This window comes from Choloepus didactylus, chromosome 15 (assembly GCF_015220235.1).
Source record: "Choloepus didactylus isolate mChoDid1 chromosome 15, mChoDid1.pri, whole genome shotgun sequence".
In the NCBI taxonomy this organism is placed as follows: Eukaryota; Metazoa; Chordata; class Mammalia; order Pilosa; family Megalonychidae; genus Choloepus; species Choloepus didactylus.
In genome coordinates, this window is record NC_051321.1 from 71,623,493 (window position 1) to 71,642,162 (window position 18,670).

The window sequence follows — 18,670 nt, forward strand, 5'->3', positions numbered from 1 at the left end:
GTTTAACAGGAGAAAAATAAGTCATAGCTGTGAGTGCCAGGCCAGCTTCTAGCAACGCTAAGATCTAGCTAACTGTACCAGGCCAGATTCCAGATATCAGGAGCTATTCTTCTCTTTCTCATGTGTTTATTAAGGTTTTCTCCATTTAAGTACATGAAAAATGAGATCTGCTTTATTCTTGTTAATGGCAGTATGATATTCCACTGTATGTGTGTAGTAATTTACCCATTCTCTGATGGACATTTAGATTGTTTACTCTTCAGACAGTGCTGCAATAAATAACATCACTTTGCATGCATGCAAGTTTACCTGTAGGATAAATTCTTAAAAGTGAAATTGTTGAGTCAAAAGTTTTGTGCATTTTAAATTTTGTTAGATATTTTCAGGTTAACCTCTATAGAGGTTGTGTTAATTAACTCTTCCACAAACAATATATGAGCTTCCCTGTTAATCGACACCATTGCCAAAAAGAGTGTATTACTGAACTTTGTTATTTTTGCCAATCAGGTGAAAAATGGTCTCTTAATTTGCTTTCTACATAAGCAAGCTGCATAAAATTTTTTGAAATAGTAATATAACAAGGGAATGGTGGAATAGAGACAACTTTATTGGGATGCAAATCTTTCTGGAAGACTGAACTACAGATTTTTAAATAGCAGACAATAATCTGAATGCCATATGTTAAAAGCACCTGTTTTAGTATTCCAGGGCTGCTATAACAAAATAACACAAACTGGTTAGTTTAAATATCAGGAATTTATTGATACAATTTGGAGGCCAGAAGTCCAGATTTAAGGGCATGCCTTCGAAGTCTGTAGTGTTCTGGTGGTGGCTTGCTGGCAATCAATCTCTGCCTCCTTGACATGGTCATCTTTTTGTCTCCTCCTGTGGCTTGTACTTTGAAGTCCCAATTTCCTTTGCTAATAAGAACTCCAGTTGCACAGCAGTAAGGCTCACCCTGATTCAATTGACCTCATCCAACTTTACAAATGAGTACACACCCACAGGAGCTGGGAGTTAAAGCTTGAACATGTCTTTGTGGGGGCATGATTCAGTCTTCCACAGCCCCTATGGTAGAAGGTGTTGAATGGGAAAAGGAAGATGGTTTAACAGATTGAAGAGTGTCCCATTTTATTTGTAGCATAGTCTTTAACTTATCTCTTGCCATTGAGAAGTAGCAGTGTTTCTGATAATTTGTCGGATAATTGCCTGAGCACCTTTAGGAGGCAAAGTCCTGTCTAGTCCAAGGAAGAATCGAGGAGGGCTCAGTTGCTCTCCCTGTTTTAAAGTTCTGTAAAGGGTGTTAATGCCTGTCTGCCCACCAGCAGCTGTTATTGGCCCAGCTATCAGGTATGAGACATTCCAAGGACCTGAATTTACTTGTACCAGATGTAGGATTCTGTTGTAGATATATAGGCTGGGAGGCACACCTCCTGTGTGCCAGACAATGTTTAAGCTTACTTTCCAGTGAGGGAGACAGAAAACAAATATATGAGAAAGAAAAAAGCATCCCTGACAGCTGTCAACTGGCAGCTGACTTAATTGCCACTGGCTAGACAGTGGTGTTCCTTTACTGAACATAAACAATTTTATAGAATATCAGCATCAGATGAAGACTCTGTATGACCATGACCATGATGGACCATCTTCATTCTGTAATTATGCCTGAACAGAAATAGACACTCTGCAACCACAAAAATGACCATATACCCCTCTCTCTTGATGAACATGAGGGGCCATCACTTTGCCTCCTTCATAAAACTTAAGATACTGAATTACCCCAGCTTTCTGAAAGCACCCGATCCAAAATAGAACCCTCCCCACTTCCTTGAACCCTTCTTAACATCACCTAACACAAGCAAATCCTAATACCCTCTTACTGAGACTCTCCACTGTTCTTGAGTCAAAAGTTTTGTGCATTTTAAATTTTGTTAGATATTTTCAGGTTAACCTCTATAGAGGTTGTACCAATTAACTCTTTCACGAACTTGCTGCTGGAAGTTTAATAAATCTAACTTAAACTAAGGAGCATTCCTGGTGGTTTGGGAAGCTGAGCATTGACTTATCAGGTACTGAAAAGTGCTAAGGGCCACACACACCACACACACTCTCTCTCTCTAGGTAAAAATGATAGAGTGACAGGGAGTGCTTGCTGTCTGGTAACAGCAGTAGAAAGGCCTTTTGCAGAGATGACGTTTGAGCAGAGGCCTGAACGAAGTGAGGGAGTTAGACACGTGGATATCTAGGCCTAGAGGAAATAGCAAGTGCCCTGGCCTCTGGAGCAGGCTTGGCATGTTGTACAAACAGTGAAGAGGCCATTTGGGCTTAAGAGTGAATAAGAGGGGAGGGTGATTGGAAATGAATATAGAGAAGTAGCCAGGACTCCAATCATGCAGGCCTTGAAGGTCCTGGTAAAGACTCTGCTTCAAGTGTCTGGGAAGCCATTGGGGGATTTTGGTGATTTACATGTCATTGGGGGATTTTAAGTGTCTGGGAATCCATTGGGGGATTTTAGTGATTTACCTGTCAATCCCAGATCTCCACTGTAGCCAGAGTAACACTGCCCTTAAGCAAAGAAGTAAAGAAAAGCAACATTCACCCGGTTGCCTCTGTGTGAGACAGATGCCTAGCCTTGGAGTCGGTTTTCTGTAAGTGTAAGCTCTCCTAGGTTCTATATTAGGAACCTGGAGGAACTGAAGGATATACAAGGAAATGAAAACTGCAGCAGAGCTGAAGGAGAACGCAACTGAAGAAAAACACAACATGGAACGAGGCAGCAGTGGATGTAATTTGAAGCAGGATTTTTTTTTTTTAACTTTTCCTATGATGAATTAAAAAAATTCACTGACTGGCAAGCCAGAGTTGTGAGAGCCTTGTTTTTGTTTAGAGGTTGGCCTTTGCAGGTGGGCACCAGCAGAGGGTGCTATAAACCTCCAGCAGCCTTTGTGCCTTTGTCACATAGGCACAGAATGAACTATGGATCTTGCTGTTTTGAATAAAATGTAGTGAGTATCAGAATCACCTGGTTTGTTAAAATGGATCGTTGGGCACCCGCCTCCAGAATTTGATTACGTAGGCAGGGGTGGAGGTGAGGGTGGAATTTTTATTTCTCAAGTAATGCTGAGACTCCTAGTCAGATTGATTGATTTTTAGTCTGGGAGGTGATTAGAATCATCTGAAGAGCCTTTTCGACATACCCCCATCTAAAGCACCCTCCCCTAAGCATTTTTTTTCCTTTTTAATTTTTATTGAGATCGTTCAGATACCATACAATTATCCAAAGATCCAAAGCGTACAATCGGTTTCCCCTGGTACCATCATACAGCTGTGCATCATCACCACACTTAATTTTTGTTCAATTTTTAGAAACTTTTCATTACTCCAGACAAGAAATAAAGTGAAAGATGAAAAAGGAAAAAGAAAAAAAGGAAAGGAAACTCAAATCCTCCCATATCCCTAACCAACCCCCCTCAATTGTTGACTCATAGTGTTGGTATAGTACATTTGTTACTATTTATGAAAGAACGTTAAAATACTACTAACTGTAGTATATAGTTTGCAATAGGTATATATTTCTTCTCTATATGCCCCTCTATTATTAACTTCTAGTTGTATTGTCATACATTTGTTCTGATTCATGGAAGAGATTTCTAATATTTGTACAATTAATCATGGACATTGCCCACCATAGGATTCAGTTTTATACATTCCCATCTTTTGACCTCCAACTTTTCTTCTGGTGACATATATGACTCTGAGCTTACCCTTTCCACCTCATTCACGCACCATTCAGCACTGTTAGTTATTCTCACATCTTGCTACCAACACCTCTGTTCATTTCCAGACATTTAAGTACATCCCAGTTGAACATTCTTCTCATACTAAGCAACCACTCCCCATTCTGAAGCCTCATCCTATATCTTGGTGCCTTATATTTCATGTCTATGAGTTTGCATATTATAATTAGTTCCTATCAGTGAGACCCTGCAATATTTGTCCTTATGTGTCTGGCTTATTTCACTCAGTATATTGCCCTCGAGGTTTTGTCATCAACACATTTTTTTTTTTAAGATGGTTTTGTTCACACACCATACATTCCATCCTAAGTAAACAATGGATGGTTCTCTGTATGGTCATACATTTATGTGTTCACCACCTTCACCACTATCTATATAAGGGCATCTACATTTCCACAAGGCAGGAGGGAGAGTCAAAGAAGGTAGAGAAGCAAAAGAAAGAGGAAAAAAAAATGACAGCTAGGAAGCAGCAAAAGGAAAAATAACCTTAAATCAGAGTAAAAAGTCAGAGAATACCACCAATGTCAAGTGTCTAACATGCCTCCCTTATCCCCCCCTTATCTGCGTTTACCTTGGTATATCGCCTTTGTTACATTAAAGGAAGCATAATTCAATGATTCTGTTAGTTACAGTCTCTAGTTTACGTTGATTGCACCCCTCCCAATGCCTCCCCATTTTTAACACCTTGCAAGGTTGACATTTGCTTGTTCTCCCTCATAAAAGAACATATTTGTACATTTTATCACAATTGTTGAACACTCGAGATTTCACCAAGTTACACAGTCCCAGTCTTTATCTTTCCTCCTTTCTTCTGGTGTGTCACATGTTCCCAACCTTCCTATCTCAACTGTATTCATAGTTAACTTTGTTCAATGTACTTACATTGCTGTGCTACCATCTCCCAAAATTGTGTTCCAAACCACACACTCCTGTCTTCTCCTATCACTCTGTAGTGCTCCTTTTAGTATTTCCTGTAGGGCTGGTGTCTTCTTCACAAAGTCTCTCATTGTCTGTCAGAAAATATTTTGAGCTCTCCCTCATATTTGAAGGACATCTTTGCTGGATATAGGATTCTTGGTTGGCGGTTTTTCTCTTTCAGTATCTTAAATATATCACACCACTTCCTTCTTGCCTCCATGGTTTCTGCTGAGAGATCCACACATAGTCTTATTAAGCTTCCTTTGTATGTGATGGATTGCTTTTCTCTTGCTGCTTTCAGGATTCTCTTTTTGTCTTTGACATTTGATAATCTGATTATTAAGTGTCTTAGCATAGGCCTATTCAGATCTATTCTGTTTGGAGTATGCTGTGCTTCTTGGCTCTGTAATTTTATGTCTTTCATAAGAGATGGGAAATTTTCATTGATTATTTCCTGTATTATTGCCTCTGCCCCTTTTCCCTTCTCTTCTCCTTCTGGGACACCAATGATACATACATTATTGTACTTTGTTTCATCCTTGAGTTCCCGGAGACGTTGCTCATATTTTTTCATTCTTTTCTCCATCTGCTCCTTTGCATGTAGGCTTTCAGGTGTTTTGTTCTCCAGTTCCTGAGTGTTTTCTTCTGCCTCTTGAGATCTGCTGTTGTATGTTTCCATTGTGTCTTTCGTCTCTTGTGTTGTGCCTTTCATTTCCATAGATCCTATTTGTTGTTTTTTTGAACTTTTGATTTCTGCCTTATGTATGCCCAGTATTTTCTTTACATCCTCTATCTCTTTTGTGAAATATTTTCTAAACTTTTTGAATTGATTTAGCATTAGTTGTTTAAATTCCTGTATCTCAGTTGAAGTATACGTTTGTTCCTTTGACTGGGCCATAGGTTCGTTTTTCTTAGTGTAGGTTGTAGTTTTCTGTTGTCTAGGCATCTGACCTCCCAGGCCACCCCAATCAGGTTTTCCCAGATGAGAACAGGCTCAGGTCACAGAAGGAGGAAATATTTAGCATCTGGTTTCCCTGATGGCTTTTGATACACCTGTGCTTTTCTGCCTGGCAGGTGCACCTGTCAGCCTGTCACTGGCTGGTATAAGAGGGTGTGGCCTGTGGCTCTCCTCCCTGCAGGCTTTGGGGTCTGGTTCCAGAAAGGCAGGCAGTAGAGCTGGGCCCCTCCCTTTCCTCTTGGGAAGCTATGCCCCCTCCAGAGAGGTCATCTGTATATCAATAAGTTCTTTGTTTCTCTGACTCTGCTGATCAAAGTGTTTTGATTTTAAAATGGCTGAGGCTTTCTTTACTGCAAAGCGCTGTGGGCTGAGGCTTTCTCCACAGGGAGAGAAAGGGACAGAAAGCTCCCAGAGTCACCTGTCAGCCAGAGCTAGCACCCGATCCTCTGGGCAACTCGTCCTGAGACAGATATGTCCCCCAACCCTCTCAAGGTCAGTTGTCACCAAAAGCCTCTGTTTGCTTTTTGGGGATTTGCTGTCTGTATTGAGCGGTTAATATTAAAACCCCAGTTGGGGCTGGGCTGAGGTCCACTTGCTTGTTTGGAGAGTGCCATTCTCTAGCACCACGAGGCTTCCCTGATGGAGGGGCTTGCGGTTCTCGGCTCTCAGTGTGGGTCCACAGTTTTTACTTACAGATTTTATGCTGCGATCTCATGCATTCCTCCCAATTCAGGTTGGTGGATGATGAATGGACAGTCATGTTTGTCTCCCGCAGTTATTCCAAGTTATTTACTAGTTTTTTGGTCATTTATGAATTGTTCCAGGGGGGACTAACAGTCTTCCACTCCTCTCTATGCCGCCATCTTAGCTCCTCCCCGATGATGCTGCTGGTAGGATGTGGGCACTTCTGCTCACTGAGGGTGCTAAGAACATAGCTTCCACCTGCAGGATCCTGACCTCGGAGGACTCGGGGTTGCAGGGTGGCGATGCAGAAAGGGCGCAGGGTCCAGGGGCTCTGGTGGGAAGCGGCCGTCCCCTTCCAGACCGAAACCCAACTCCACCAGCTCGGCAAACTGCCAAAACCACCCCTTGCGCCCCCGCCCCTCCCAGCACCCTCCCCTAAGCATTTTAGAATGAGGTAGAGTGAGAAAGCATAAATTCAGGACTCTCCCCAGCTCTCTCCTCCCTCCTATTAGGGTGATTGTGAAAGTACTCTGGAAACTTCTCCACAAATGATTCTCCTAGCATCTTGCTTAGCTTTTTTATTTACCCATTCCATCTTTTAATTTTGATTTCAAATTATACGTTACTGGTTTATGGAAATATGATTGGATTGGGGGTGTTGACCTTTTATCTTGTGGCATTGTGAAATTCATGTATTAATTTAGGAGTTCTGTAGATTCCTTAGGATTTTTTTTACATAGTCATAAAAACATGGCATTTGCGAATAGGGACAGTGTTATTCCTTCCCCATTCCATCTTGAACTCTTGTCTCTCTGGTTGCCAGAACTAGATCTGACCATTCCATCATGATACTCTGGAGCAGATATCACACCAGTTCTCAAAGCAATTTATAGTATTCTGAACCCTGGTGAAGCAGACTGAAGACACTTAGGAGAAAAAAATTTGAAATGGTAAGAGTACTGGACCTGAGATGAGAGAGACATAGTCTGGAAGAAATAGTTTGTTCTCATTGGCCAGAGCTAGAGGGTAAAACCCCCACCTTCCCACAGTTGAGAGTTTAGGCTCCAGCCAGGAGTGGAAGTAGCCTAAACTTTAGCACAATCCTAGAATTCCTGACTGGTTCAAATATTGGAGTTGTAGTATCCAGGGGACTCTTGCACTAAGCCTTGTGGTGGGCCAGGGCTTGGCAGGGTGGAGGTAGCCCTCAGCCCATTTGGTAGGTCGGTGGGAATCCATAATTGCATTCTCTTGGAGGGCCCCAAAGGGAAAGAGCAAAAACATGTGCTTCTAATCCAGGCAGCAGGAGAGAGGAAGTTTGCCCTTTCCTGGGCAGTAGTAAAGTGAGGATAAATGGTATCTGGAAGCACTGTAATATGTTTGTGACTTCTCGCCCTATACACTTCACAGTTTGGCACTGGGAATATGACCTTCCTGGGTCCTCTCTTCACTAACCCACTGTTCTTGGGAATGTGCTTCTTGGGTCAGTTCACCAAGCAGTTCCCATTTCTACGACTTCATCCTTTCTCTACTCTTCTAAACTTAAAGGTAGTTGTTGTCTTCTCAAGGCAAATATCAGCATTTCTAAAATGCATTACATTTGCATTTCCCTAGCTATAGGGTGGCATGTTTTGGAGAAGATTCAAAATTGGTTCTGCCTTTGGCCTCCCACTCTGGGCTCCACCCCTCAACCCCTTTCTGTTAGGAAAATCTTTTAAAATAGAAATGGCTGATGACTTCGAGTGTCTCACTGTAAATAGGGCTCTGCTTACAGAGGGAAGGCCTGAGTCTGTCATCTAGTGGTGAGGTAGTAGAACTGTATGAATTCAGGCAAGTCACCAAACTGCTCTGTTTCAGTTTCCTCATTTGCTATAATGGGATGGTAATCTTGGGAAGGCAGTATAGCCTAGTGCTTCAAGGTCATGGACTCTGAAGCCAAGTGCCTGGATTCAAATCCTGGCTCTTCCACTTATTAGCTGTGTGACTTTGGGAAGTTACTAAACGTCTCTGTTCATCAGTTTTCTCATTTGTAAAACAGAGGTGGTACTAGCACTTAACCTCATAGGGTTAATATAAGGATAAATGAGTTAATATAGTCAAAGGATATAGAATAGTACCCAGCACATTGTTAACGTGAGATTACTACCACTACTGCCATATTATAAGGGTCCCCTGTGTTCATAATTTGAAAGTTCTTTGAAACTGAAAAGTGATACTCACTCTTATCCAAATGTATTAATAGTGGAGTTCATTACACTTAGCCTTCAGGTTGAGGAGGGCGTTTTTCAATATAGGCTTCCAAAAGCCCTTACAAGCTGCCCTTCCCTGGGCAGTTGCTCCATCCTCAGACTGGTACAGAGGCCCCTGGGCCCCAGTTATTTATTCAGAGCCATAGATGCTGGTAAATTAAGAACTGAAGACATCACATCCCCAGGGAATGTCTTAACCACCTCTGCAGGAGGGAGGTGGGTAGGGAGACCTCAGTAGGCAGCAAGGCCGAAAACAATGCCCTAGTGAGGGACAGAGACCTGGGGAGGGAGTTAGGAGAAGCCTGGCTCTAGAGCCAACCTGTTGAGGGACTGGAGGATAGTGCTTCCAGGCCCTAGTTTCCTGTGTCTAAAGAGGAACAAGAGTCCGTCTTCTCACTTCACCAGGTGCTTCGAAGAAGACAGTTAACAGATACCAGATAGTGAATTTCCATACCTGAACAAAACCTCCCTAAAAGTGAGTTATACTGGAGAGTCAGGATGTGGGAGTAAGCAGTATATCCTCTTCTGATCTAGGGCTGTCTCACTGGCCCTCGTGTTTACCCTGTTTTTAACCTTTTCTGCTAGATGGTCTCCTCTAAATTGAGTTGGAAGGCTTTGGTCGAGTCTGAGGAAGTTCGGCCACCCTACCCCTCGTTTTTCCAGAGACCTGCACGGCCAGGAGCCTGGAAGAGGCTTTCTGTGCTTTTCAGCTCTTCTGCAGTCACCTCACCTACAGGTGTTTTTGCCATGGGCTCCAAGCCCTCTGTGGTAGAGCACATACTCCTTTGCAATGTGACTTCACCTCTCCTTCCATCAGGAAATGAAGTTTATTTCCTCACCCCTTATTGGGGCTGACCTTGTGACTTGCTTTGATTAATAAAAATTTGGCAGAAGTGATGTTGTGTAACTTATGAGCCTTAAGAGCCTTGTAGCTTCGACTTTCACCCTTTTGGGATGCTAGCCTGAAATTGCCATGCTATGAAGAAGTCTGAGATGGAAGATCTGGGACAGAGGAAAAGGTCCAGCTGACCAAGCTGACCCACCAGCTTGAGTAAGCCCATGGGAGACTAAGAGAAGAACTATCTAGACATTGCACAGGATCATAGACATAATAAATTGTTGTTGTTTTAAGCCACTAAATCTTGGTATGGTTTATGTGGCAATAATAACTGATAAACCTAACATTTTATTTCTAATGCTCCTTCCCATTGGCACTTTGTATATTGAAAGGCCTGGCTTTACTTCTTTAAAAGGCCATAGTGTGTTTTTCCAGTCTTCTTGGCCAGTATCCAGTTCCATACTGTCCTGAAGTCTCTTTCCACAGGCTGGATTTTAAATGCGGTCTCATTGGTGAGTCACTGGTGCATTCTCACTTGGCTTTGCCTGAAATTAAGTGCTTTTTAAATTTTTCAGTTAAGACATCACAAATTTAGACTTTTTCCTGTGGCCAAGATGGAGTAACAGGGACCAGATAATACCCTCCTGCCTCATTGACACCCACAAGCTTGTCACTGTGTTCCACATGTGATATGGGCCCAGTACTGCAGCCAGCCAGCCCATGCTCCTGGTTGATCTGGACTCTACCTATCATTTTGTGCTTGTAATTTCATGGAGGAAGCAGAACCTGAGCAGGCACTGTCTTTAGTAGGTTCCAGTCTGGCCTTAGCTGACCTCTCCAGCCTAGTCTTACTGGGTAACCCCTCTTCTTGCTACCTTTTGCCACAATGTCCCGTCTGTCCATTCTTGCCATATGACTTGCAGTTTGCCTAACATGCCATGCCATATGCCTGAGCATCTTCATGTGCTGCCCTTCTCCTCCTTGTCTGCCAAATGCATCCTCGATTTATAAGAATCCATTTAACTCTGAGGCCTTCCCAATGCTCCCAGAGTGAATTGACTCCTTTGTAACTCTTCTGTCATCTGTTCATACAGCTATCCTTGCATCTATAGCACTTAACAGTCCTTGTCCATGTTTGTTTCCCTTTTTAGACTGTGAGATTGTTGATGATTAATTCAGTCCCCAGCACAGTGACTGACACATGGTAGTTGCTTAATAAACATTTGTAGATGGGAGGGGGAGAGGAAGGATTATATGTCATGGAAACTCAAAGAATAGAGATGGCCCCTTCACTGAACAATAGCCCATGCAAAAGCTGGAGTTTTCCTTTTGAGTGATGAGTACACTGACTCTTGATTTCAGGCTAACAGAGGGTCATTGAGGCATCTATTGGGACTTCACTAATTGAGAAGGCATGACAAGTTGGAGAGTTTATTTTATACCACTTATGAACACAGGATTTGTTAAACTAAAAGTACTGTAGTATAAATAAGAGTGATCATTTCAATTAACTCTAAGCACCTGGCAAGTAACCCTTTCCATATAAACAATTGATGGACTGAATTAGAAAATTTTTTCATCTGATCATTTAAACAGATTTCCCTAAAGACCTATGCTGAGGAGCAATTTATTAGCATAGTTTCACGAGATTCCTAAAGGTAATAAAACTGAATTTCTTTTAATGTACTTTATGATTCAGTCGACCCAACTCTTGTCAGCTGTGCCCAGTTAATCTGAATTGGCTATACTTGCGGTTTCCTGGCATTGCAGAGATGCATTCAAATAGTGTGTCTTTGTAGCTAGTCTCATAAAATTGCTGGAAACACAACTGATGCTGTTTTGGAATAAGTGAAGAAAGTGTCTCTGGTACACTTTTGCCTCCAGATTTGAACCTCATGAGCTTGTGGCTTTCTACTTGGCTGGGAGATGTAGTAGCAGCATGGACTCTGCCCAGCCTTCTCTCCTCAAAAAAAAAAAAAAAAAAGAAAAGAAATCCACTTTTATACACATATACACATGCACCAAACTACACAGATGGTCATGAAGGATTCATCCTGTTAGAGCAAGGGGGTTACACTGGGGAGGAGACCTTACTACTTACACATGAAATGCTTGCCCATTTGGGAGAGCAACGAGGCCATTACTACTGGACTATGCTTCTAAAACGGCCTTACGCATTTCTTTCAGCTGTTGACTTTTCTACTCTTTGCTAAAATTTCCTGGAGGTGGGGTTTTAAGGAGCTAATAATGAGGCTTTGGGAAGAGCTGGAAGCAGATGGCTTTGCTATCACAGGGGTGAGTGTGAAGGAAAATGGCCTCCCCTCCCATCAGGGGGCAATGTTTGGGGACAGAGTGATGCCTTTTATTGAGCCTCTCCAGAAGCTGGGTCACAGCTGGGCATATAGGCAGATCTGGGAATTTGAGAAGCTGCCCCCTACAAAGACCTACAGCAGGTTACTTTGGGGGCCACCATCCCCATACTGTGTGGCCTTCCACCTACCAAATCAGATTCCATGGGAAAACTCTAAAACCAAGGTGGCCTGATGTTCTGAACTAGGCAAGAACACCCAGTTCTGGATGTCCTAATTGTGTCCCTTCACTGACACATTGTCTCTCACCAACCTTTGCAAAATTTCCTTCCTTTGGTTTCCTGCCTGTTTTTCTTAGTTGCATTGAGTTGGGTTTCACTGCTTAAATAGCCCTTCTAGGTTGTATTTACAGGACTTAAAGAACGCCATCCTCTGCACAGGGGTCTGGGAACACATAGTCTTCCTTGCTCTCTAATGACAATTATTTCTGAAGTCATAGTTCTTTTATATATTTATTTATATATAATTTATATTTTATACATATAGATTTCATATATTTATATGGCTTGTACCATTGTCTGGCTCTACCTGCCTCTCCTGATTGGCTGCACTCTTCTCCAAGGTGTCCCATTTCTTCTGCAAATGCCCATTTTATTCAATCAACTTAATAGTTATTTGTTGATCTATTATGAATAAGTCGTATTTCTTGGGCACTTCAAGGGAGTTAAAGAAGATGAAGATCACACTCTTTACCCTCCAGAGTTTGTAATTTAATAGGGGGAAACAGAAAAAACACAAATGACTGTAAAATCATAATCATTCCATTATAGAGCATCTGCTATATGCTCAGTGCTTTAAATATAATATTTCACTTAATCTTTCCCACAGCCTTGCAAAATAATGATGGTATCGCAATTCCACAGCTTGTTAAGGAATTTCCTTAAGGTTATACTGCTAGTAAGTGACAGATTGGGATTTGAACTGGAACCTCTCTGTTCTCTGGAGTCCATGAGCTTTCCTAGCGTACTGGGAGGCCTCTTGATGCAGTCCAGAAAAAGCAGGTGCCATAACAGTGGTGCAGGGCTCCAAGGAAGAACTGCACCTGGAAAGGCTTTATGAACACATTTGAGTTAGGTGTGCTACTTTGGGTCCTCTGAAAAGCAGAGGCCAAGATAGGATTATATGTGCAAGAGATTTATTGAGGAAATACCTGTGAAGGAAAAGGAGAAAGCAAGAGAAGGCAAAAGCTCCAAACTGCAAAACAGAAAAGGAAGTAAGAATGGTACAAAGCATCTCAGATGGCAGTGCTGGCAGTGTGTGAGGTAGGGGACAGTCCTAGCATGGCCTGTTGCCTTTCCGTGGAACCCACAGATACATCCTGTGCTCAGGACCAGATGTATCAGCCTAGTGAGATAAAACACCACCTCCTAGTAGAGAAGGGGACTGCTGATACATTCCTTCCCTATTGCCCCAACCATATATCTTCACTGGAGACAGAATAATTAATGTGAACATGTTTTATGACACCCAGCTCACACCCCAGGGGTGTATATCTGTCCCTAATAGGGAGGGAGTAGTGTCCCTCCACTACTGCACACATATGAGAGTGGAATGCTGCATGTAGAACATTTCCCTGCACTGGCCATGGATTGAGGCCTACACCCACTTGTAGAGCTGAAGCTGACTTTGTCTCTTCTCTATGTGAGTAAAATATTGTGTGAGTCGTGCTTTTGCTGGCAACCCTGACACCTATACTGGAGTGGGTTGATGTTCTAGTTTGCTAATGCTGCCGGGATGCAAAACACCAGAAATTGGATTGGCTTTTATAAAGGGGGTTTATTTGGTTACACAGTTACATCTTAAGGCCTAAAGTGTCCAAGGTAACGCATCAACAATTGGGTACCTTCACTGGAGGATGGCCAGTGGTGTCCGGAAAACCTCTATTAGCTGGGAAGGCACACGGCTGGCTTCTGCTCCAAGTTCTGGTTTCAAAATGGCTTTTTTCCCAGGACGTTCCTCTTTAGGCTACAGTTTCTCTCCAAAATGTCACTCTCAGTTGCTCTTGGGGGCGTTTGTCCTTCTTAGTTTCTCTGTAGCAGAAGTCTGCTTTCAAGGGCCATCTTCAAACTGTCTCTCATCTGCGGCTCCTCTCTTAGCACCTGTGCATTCTTCAAAGTGTCCCTCATGGCTGTAGCAAGCTTGCTCCTTCTGTCTGTGCTCCAGTAAACTAATCAAGGCCCACGCTGAATGGGCGGGGCCACACCTCCATGGAAATGATCTAATCAGTCATCACCTACAGTTGTTTGGGGTCGCATCTCCATGGAAACACTCAAAGAATTACAATCTAATCAACACTAATATGTGTGCCTACACAAGATTGCATCAAAGATAATGGCATTTTGGGGGACATAATACGTTCACACTGGCACAGTTGACATCTCTTTAGGGCCTCTCCTTCTGATTGTGTGTTTCCAAGCTTCAGGCAGGCCAAAGGGGCTTCCTCAAGCCACAGTTGCCTGTTAGAGGAGACCCGTGTTTTGCAGGGATGGCCCTGCTGGAGAACCCCTGCGATGCACATGGCTGGGAACAGCCCACGGGAAGTATGGCTAGGTGGATCCAGAGGGGCAGCAGCTGGAGCCGCCAGTCCACTGCACTCCTGATGGCAGCAGATCTGAGGAGCACATTTTTGTGCCTCCCACAATAGGCCTAGAAGAACTGGTAAAATTTCAGGGGTGGCTATGTTAGGAATGATATTTTAGATGGCATGTTTTCAATGGAATGCTAGTCTCTCAAAATTCTCCTTGAGAACCTAGAGACATACAATGTTCCCCTTTTAAAAACTCATACAATAGTATATTAAAGCCTCTGAGAAATGCCACTTAAATAATGGAATTCCACTATGGTTATTCCACTTAAATAGATTGGATCCCGGAACTCTTTCTGTATATGTAAATTCCATTAATTACTGTTTAACAAAATTCTGTGCTGACTTAGACAGGTTTGCACCATATTGTGGAGGGGTTTGACCTGCATCTAACCTAGTACATGGATTGCTTTATGGAGAGGTTGTGAAGAGGGGAGTGATACAGTCAGTGTTGTGTTAATCTGGCAGTGTTTTGTGGTAAGGATTGGAGCGAGACGGTGGCCCTCAAAGTCAATCATTGAGCAGCCCTTACAGCCATAACCTGCCCTGATACTTCCCCCAGTCTCCTGATACAGGCTATGAATCCTTTGAAATCAAGTTGCTTTACTTCCAACCAAAGCTCTAGGAGAACTCTTATTAGTGGGAGGATAGTGGGTCACCCAGTATCATACTGACCAACCTCCCACAGCCAGAAATAATGGCCCATTGTCCTCCTGCCTCCCTCATCAGCTTCCCTCTGTACCGAGTGTCCAGGCAGCTGCAGGTCAAGCTGCCCTTGTGACTTTCCCAAGGGCTTCAGAACCGTCCCTCGCCCTCCTTCCGCTGCCTCCCCCACTGGCCCCAGAGACACAGAGCAGATGCAGTCAGCCATGGAATGTGAGTCATGAGACATTCTCAGCAGTGACCCAGAGAACCACCCACCCCTGCCTCTGCCATTTACCTTCACTGCGGAGACCCATGCTCTTGCCACAAATGTAAAAGGAGAAAGTGATTTTTGAAGGCTTCTGTCCTGTAAATTGGCAGCTATCTCTGTTAACGGATGCCAGCCACAAGAGGGATGATCCAAAGCATTGGACTCTTTGAATGTTCCATAAATATTTATGAGTCACTCTCAGTGGATAAGTCTTTGACGTTGGGGAGGCAGCATGAGTGGTAGTGAGGAGCATGTGCTCTAGGGTCAGATGGAGCTGGGTTTAAATTCTGTCTCCACCACTTAAAGAATTAGCTATGTATCGGGGGCCAGCTACTTAACCTCTCTGGACTGGGGATTCTCATCTGTAGTATTTGTCTCACAGGGTCGTTATAAAAATTAAATCAAGCATGTGAAGTGTTTAGAGCAGTACCTGGCACAAAAGAAGTGCCTAATATATGTTAGCCATGATTAGTTTAATTGTGTAAATCATCACTAGAGTCATCATTATTAGATATTTGGTGGGGTGGGAAGGATATGGAGTTGAGTAGGAAACAGTTCTCACCATCAAAGAACTTGATAGGGAAGGCAAAGTGGTTTCAAAAAAATACATGATATGTAGGTAAATTTTACTTAAAGATCCACAAAAAATTACTGAATTCTAGTTAATGATATGCATGCTCAAATATTTAGCGAAGTGTCCTGATGTCTACAATTAACTTTGAAATGCATCAAAGAAGTAAGATGGATTGATGGATGGACAGGTGGGTAGACTGGGATAAAGCAACTATAGCAAAATGATAACTTAGAATCTAGGTGGTAGGTATATAAGTATTCACTGTATATTCTTTCAACTTTTCTTGATGTTTGAAAATTTTCATAATAAAATACTGGAAAAATATGTGATAAATGCCACAAGGTAACAAATGCCATAGGTATTCAGAGGAAGTAAAGCGAACTTGTAGCTAGTAAGTCAGAAAAAACTTTGTGGTGGGAGTACATTTGAGCTGAGATTTAAAAGGATTCAAAGGATTTAGCCTAAAATGGTAGGGATGGGGAGGCCCCTAGATGGGGTGAGCCGCATAAGCAATGGCAATGACACCCAAAAACCCACCATGAATGGGGAATAGTCCATGTCCTGGATGAGGGACTAGCACAAGTACAGGTGAGAAGCATGACTGTGACGGAAGGTAGGGTGGGATCAGGGTGAGTCTTCATCACATCAAGGACCTTATTCTATGGGCCACTGTGAGCCCCTGAAGGTTCTTGAGCAGGGACCTCTGCATTTTTCCCATCACCTTGGGATTAAGCTTTCCCATAAAAGGTGCTGAGCTTTTTCAAGGAACAAAACGGCGTTTCACAGTATTCTAATTGGAACTCTGAGCAAGACCACAGTTTGCTGACTGGACGATGAATAGCCAAGTCCTTTTACATCTCTCCATCAACCTGGAATGTCAGTTGAGAGAAGCTGCATGAAGCTCGCATTTAATTTGTGTCTTGATTGTTAAACTGCAACTCCACTGTCTGCTTTAATCATTACATCTTATATTAAATACTAAATCAGAATGGAGTCCACCTGTATGTGATCTGGAAAGCCATAGAATGCTCCTCCTTCCCCCCAGCCAGCCGCTCCTGGGATTTGAAAGTCTAGATCAGTGGTTTTCATGCTTTAGTGTGACTAAGAATGATAGCCCAAGGTTGGATACACACAACCAGGCACACCATCTTTTATGTAAAATTTAAGGGATTTTCATAAGTACTGGTACTGACTTGACTTTCGAGTCCAGTTAATCCTAGCCTGTCTCTCACTCCAGCTATGGGTCCTAACTCCCCCAAATATAAGCCCCTCTATTAAGCCCCCTAGCTTTCATCCCAGTCCTGTTCTGTACTTCCTTCTTCCTGGTTTTTCCTCCCCATTGTGCCCTCTAGAACCTGTTCTATTGTAAACAAACTACCCTTTGCCTTCAGCTTCATCACTGGATGCACTTTCTCTCTCTTCACTCTAGCAAAAGGCTTTCCCAGGGAAGATTGCTCATCCTCCCACTGCCTCCCACACCCTAGGGCTGAGCCTGGAAATGGGAAGGGTGGCCACTCTCTTTACTTTTTCAAACTCCTATAAGATCACCTCCTTTGAGGTTCATGCCATCAACTCTACCACCCTCTATTTGTTGTCCTTTATGACCAGTTTCCTGGTCACTCTCTCCTGTTCCCTGAGGACTTTGGCGCCTGACTCACAGTTGCCCTCTCCACCTTTTGTCCCAGCAACATCCTGGTATCTTCAATATCCCTGCCAATGGAGTCTCTGACATCCTAGCCTCATCCATGGTCCACTCCAGGGACCTTCACTTCTAGTCCATACCCCCTTGGCTAGTAACCACCTAGAATGCTCCACTGTTAAAAATATTCTAACTCAATGTTTTACATTCTAACCATAACTACAAATTTCAGTCCTTTTGTGCCTCCCCCCACCACACACACACACACACGCACACAGACACCAACACCATCTCAGTACATGTTCACTTCAGTTCTCACAAAGATTCTCTGTCCCTGGTCCCAGTCCTGCTGTTAGACCTAGGCAGACAGACCCACCCTGGGCCCCAATACTTTAGAGGGCCCCACTCTGACCTTTCTCTAGCTGTGCCAAAGAAACATGCTTACCCAGAGCCCAGGCCCACACCTTCCCTATCTAAACCAAACTCTGGATATAGAGACCTCAGAATTCCTGGTCAAAACAGCCCTGAGCCTGCTTCCAGGGCCTGCATGGACTTCTTCCCCAGGGTCCTTCCTTCTGAGGATGGGTTGTACTGCCAGTGACACACCCCTAAGATGTTGGGGTGGCCAAGTAATGTGTGCATATGAGGAGCAATAGAGGTTAGATGTGTGGTTTAGGGGGTATTCTTGTAATACCCCTCAGTGTGGGACGAGCCAGGGGCAAGGAGAGAAGGGGTTTATGTCTAGGGCTGGCTCTCCCATGTGACCTCATTCTGCCACGGGCAGGAGTAAGACTAATAAAAGGACCTCCCAGATTTTCCTGGCTGTATTTCAGAACTGCTATGGACCTGTGACTCCTGTGTGCCTCCTGTTTTTTCTCTTTTTGAGCAATAGTCTCTAGCAGTTATCCTGTCCCTGTCAACCATTGTGTGTTGGATGTGTTGGGGGCATATAGCTTGTCTCTTTAGTTCACAGGTCTTCAGATCAAGAGGACTGTACTTGAGGGACTACATACTGTACATAAGGAACTATACCTGAGGAGCCTCATGCTGACGCTAGAAAGGCTGGAGAGGTCTTAGAAGGAGGTGAGTGTTGTCTGCATGTAGGAGGAATGTAGATAATGTGACCAGGGGCTGGTCTGTGATGATTTAA